At 52.2% G+C, this 5,000-nt stretch overlaps 1 non-coding gene across 1 annotated transcript in view; it reads left to right on the top strand.

The window, feature by feature from the left end:
• The first annotated feature begins 3,608 nt into the window (after positions 1 to 3,608).
• LOC124565956 overlaps positions 3,609 to 5,000 on the top strand; it is a 1,910-nt gene continuing 518 nt past the window's right edge. Inside the window, exon 1 of the ribosomal RNA XR_006970721.1 lies at positions 3,609 to 5,000. This exon is cut by the window's right edge and continues 518 nt beyond it. This is a non-coding gene — a ribosomal RNA (small subunit ribosomal RNA).

Here is a 5,000-nt window from a genome sequence, read left to right as displayed (position 1 = left end):
CTATGTCGTACCTTAACCTAACCTATGTCGTACCTTAACCTAACCTATGTCGTACCTTAACCTAACCTATGTCGTACCTTAACCTAACCTATGTCGTACCTTAACCTAACCTATGTCGTACCTTAACCTAACCTATGTCGTACCTTAACCTAACCTATGTCGTACCTTAACCTAACCTATGTCGTACCTTAACCTAACCTATGTCGTACCTTAACCTAACCTATGTCGTACCTTAACCTAACCTATGTCGTACCTTAACCTAACCTATGTCGTACCTTAACCTAACCTATGTCGTACCTTAACCTAACCTATGTCGTACCTTAACCTAACCTATGTCGTACCTTAACCTAACCTATGTCGTACCTTAACCTAACCTATGTCGTACCTTAACCTAACCTATGTCGTACCTTAACCTAACCTATGTCGTACCTTAACCTAACCTATGTCGTACCTTAACCTAACCTATGTCGTACCTTAACCTAACCTATGTCGTACCTTAACCTAACCTATGTCGTACCTTAACCTAACCTATGTCGGTCGTACCTTAACCTAACCTATGTCGTACCTTAACCTAACCTATGTCGTACCTTAACCTAACCTATGTCGTACCTTAACCTAACCTATGTCGTACCTTAACCTAACCTATGTCGTACCTTAACCTAACCTATGTCGTACCTTAACCTAACCTGTATTGCGCCTTAACCTAACCTGTATTGCGCCTTAACGTAACCTGTATTGCGCCTTAACGTAACCTGTATTGCGCCTTAACGTAACCTGTATTGCGCCTTAACGTAACCTGTATTGCGCCTTAACGTAACCTGTATTGCGCCTTAACGTAACCTGTATTGCGCCTTAACGTAACCTGTATTGCGCCTTAACGTAACCTGTATTGCGCCTTAACGTAACCTGTATTGCGCCTTAACGTAACCTGTATTGCGCCTTAACGTAACCTGTATTGCGCCTTAACGTAACCTGTATTGCGCCTTAACGTAACCTGTATTGCGCCTTAACGTAACCTGTATTGCGCCTTAACGTAACCTGTATTGCGCCTTAACGTAACCTGTATTGCGCCTTAACGTAACCTGTATTGCGCCTTAACGTAACCTGTATTGCGCCTTAACGTAACCTGTATTGCGCCTTAACGTAACCTGTATTGCGCCTTAACGTAACCTGTATTGCGCCTTAACGTAACCTGTATTGCGCCTTAACGTAACCTGTATTGCGCCTTAACGTAACCTGTATTGCGCCTTAACGTAACCTGTATTGCGCCTTAACGTAACCTGCATTGCGCCTTAACGTAACCTGCATTGCGCCTTAACGTAACCTGTATTGCGCCTTAACGTAACCTGCATTGCGCCTTAACGTAACCTGCATTGCGCCTTAACGTAACCTGTATTGCGCCTTAACGTAACCTGTATTGCGCCTTAACGTAACCTGTATTGCGCCTTAACGTAACCTGTATTGCGCCTTAACGTAACCTGTATTGCGCCTTAACGTAACCTGTATTGCGCCTTAACGTAACCTGTATTGCGCCTTAACGTAACCGATATTGCGCCTTAACGTAACCTATATTGCGCCGTAACGTAACCTATATTGCGCCGTAACGTAACCCACATTGCCCCTTAACGTAACCTATATTGCGCCGTAACGTAACCTATATTGCGCCGTAACGTAACCCACATTGCCCCTTAACGTAACCCACATTGCCCCTTAACGTAACCCACATTGCCCCTTAACGTAACCCAACACACGTTGGGCCTTAACCCAACACACGTTGGGCCTTAACCCAACACACGTTGGGCCGTAACCCAACACACGTTGGGCCTTAACCCAACACACGTTGGGCCTTAACCCAACACACGTTGGGCCTTAACCCAACACACGTTGGGCCTTAACCTGCTCTGTAATTGTCATACGACGCGTTAAATTAGTGTAGTGTTGCCTAACTGCAACCCCCGCAATATAGTTTGCTACTCGCACTGCCCGGTCCCCAGTGTATCGCTTCATGTTAAACACCTTGCAGCTATACACTGTAATGTGGATGGCAGCAGGACGTACATGCTCAATGCCCTTTGCAGTTGTTCATTGGCATTTGCAGTTGTTCATTGGCATTCGCATGGCGAAGCACTTAGCCTACGCTGTGGTACGGCCTGTGTCAACTGTCCGCTGATGTTGTACGTCCAAATCACACACTGTACTGCACATTGGTCCTCATGTACTGAATGATACATCGTGGTACATGTGACCGTACAACGACTGCGCCAACAACGGCGAACCATGCGGTCCAAATGTTGTGCACTCAGCTACGTGTCGTCTCCCTATAAGAGCTGGATTGCAGTGTGGTATGCCCTGGATGGCGATCAGCATGAGCCGTCTGTTGATGTAGTGGCGCGTGTTGTCAGACGTAGTCGTCTCTTCTCACACACCGTGATAGCACGGTGCACTGCGTTCCACATCTGCGACATGCGACAGAGGCCGGTTGACAGTCGTTCGCGCAATGGACATCGCATACGTACGGGGGCCACCTTCCACGTGTTCGCTAAGCGTGGACATGTTGTTGCGTGTATGTGGGCAGACAGTGTGTCGTGACACCTGACACAGGCATGCAACAATCGTTGAATTTGCAAATGGCGATGGACGCCTACGTTTGCTGGTGACGTTACGCAAATGAACAACTGGTAAACCGTTGTGGTGCGGTTGTTCTCGCTAGGGGTGAATCAGTGATGGCGACGATCGGTTGAGCTACCAACCGGTTGTTGCAGCGATACCCACCATGCCCACGAACGTGAATGGCATGTGGGTGTGAAGCGATACGCGGCGGTGGCTGGGTGGGACCGTCCCCGGCCGGTGAGGGGGGGCCTCCCGGCGTGTTGGCCGTGCGGTGCGTGGGCGCACGCGCTACAGCCGGCTGGTGGGGGCGGCCAGTGGCAGGCGCGCCGGCCGACGGAGGCGGCAGGCGGCGCAGCTGCGCGCCGGCGCACCCTGCACGCGGCGCCGTGCGGCCAAAGTAGGTCCTCGCGGGCCCGGTGCGAAGCGCGGTGGACATCTGCAGTGTGCTGGTCCGATTGAGGACTGTGTGCGCTGAGGATGCGCCGCCGCCCGGCGCTCGGCGCCGCGACGCCGTCTGCTGCTCGGTCGCCTCTGCGGTTCTCGCAGGTGGTTTGTATCGCAGCTGTGCGGACGTGTTGGCGCGTGCGCTGTGCTGGGAGAGTTCGCTTCGGCACCCAAGTGGGGCTTTTGTCCTTCTGTGGCGCTGGCGTTGGAGCTGCCGGTCACCGTAGGTGGCGCGTGTTGTCTCCCGCCGGCAATGCCACGACAGCACGCTCCCGGGCCTCTGTCGGCAGCGGCAAGCTCAGTTGGGAGCACGGGTGGTCGCACCTAAAGCGTCTACTCGCCAAACTCCGGGCGATTGCGCCTCTCTCGAACCCGACCAAGTACTTAGGACGGCGCTGCGCGCCGCCGGGACCTGAGAGGGTTTCGAGGTGTATGGTGCAGGGGAGCTCAGCCTCCTCCTGTTTGCAGAATAATTGAGCGGACGCTTGCGTGTTCGCGCGGGCCCCCGGGACACACTCCCGGGCGGCCGGCTGCTCAGCTCTAGTTGACGCAGCTCCCTGGTTGATCCTGCCAGTAGTCATATGCTTGTCTCAAAGATTAAGCCATGCATGTCTCAGTACAAGCCGCATTAAGGTGAAACCGCGAATGGCTCATTAAATCAGTTATGGTTCCTTAGATCGTACCCACGTTACTTGGATAACTGTGGTAATTCTAGAGCTAATACATGCAAACAGAGTCCCGACCAGAGATGGAAGGGACGCTTTTATTAGATCAAAACCAATCGGTCGGCTCGTCCGGTCCGTTTGCCTTGGTGACTCTGAATAACTTTGGGCTGATCGCACGGTCCTCGTACCGGCGACGCATCTTTCAAATGTCTGCCTTATCAACTGTCGATGGTAGGTTCTGCGCCTACCATGGTTGTAACGGGTAACGGGGAATCAGGGTTCGATTCCGGAGAGGGAGCCTGAGAAACGGCTACCACATCCAAGGAAGGCAGCAGGCGCGCAAATTACCCACTCCCGGCACGGGGAGGTAGTGACGAAAAATAACGATACGGGACTCATCCGAGGCCCCGTAATCGGAATGAGTACACTTTAAATCCTTTAACGAGTATCTATTGGAGGGCAAGTCTGGTGCCAGCAGCCGCGGTAATTCCAGCTCCAATAGCGTATATTAAAGTTGTTGCGGTTAAAAAGCTCGTAGTTGGATTTGTGTCCCACGCTGTTGGTTCACCGCCCGTCGGTGTTTAACTGGCATGTATCGTGGGACGTCCTGCCGGTGGGGCGAGCTGAAGGCGTGCGACGCGCCTCGTGCGTGCTCGTGCGTCCCGAGGCGGACCCCGTTGCAATCCTACCAGGGTGCTCTTGAGTGAGTGTCTCGGTGGGCCGGCACGTTTACTTTGAACAAATTAGAGTGCTTAAAGCAGGCAAGCCCGCCTGAATACTGTGTGCATGGAATAATGGAATAGGACCTCGGTTCTATTTTGTTGGTTTTCGGAACCCGAGGTAATGATTAATAGGGACAGGCGGGGGCATTCGTATTGCGACGTTAGAGGTGAAATTCTTGGATCGTCGCAAGACGAACAGAAGCGAAAGCATTTGCCAAGTATGTTTTCATTAATCAAGAACGAAAGTTAGAGGTTCGAAGGCGATCAGATACCGCCCTAGTTCTAACCATAAACGATGCCAGCCAGCGATCCGCCGCAGTTCCTCCGATGACTCGGCGGGCAGCCTCCGGGAAACCAAAGCTTTTGGGTTCCGGGGGAAGTATGGTTGCAAAGCTGAAACTTAAAGGAATTGACGGAAGGGCACCACCAGGAGTGGAGCCTGCGGCTTAATTTGACTCAACACGGGAAACCTCACCAGGCCCGGACACCGGAAGGATTGACAGATTGATAGCTCTTTCTTGATTCGGTGGGTGGTGGTGCATGGCCGTTCTTAGTTGGT

Source organism: Schistocerca americana, unplaced genomic scaffold (genome assembly GCF_021461395.2).
Source record: "Schistocerca americana isolate TAMUIC-IGC-003095 unplaced genomic scaffold, iqSchAmer2.1 HiC_scaffold_1354, whole genome shotgun sequence".
Lineage (NCBI taxonomy): Eukaryota > Metazoa > Arthropoda > Insecta > Orthoptera > Acrididae > Schistocerca > Schistocerca americana.
Note: the sequence above shows the minus strand (reverse complement) of the source record. Positions and strands in the feature narration are given on the sequence as shown.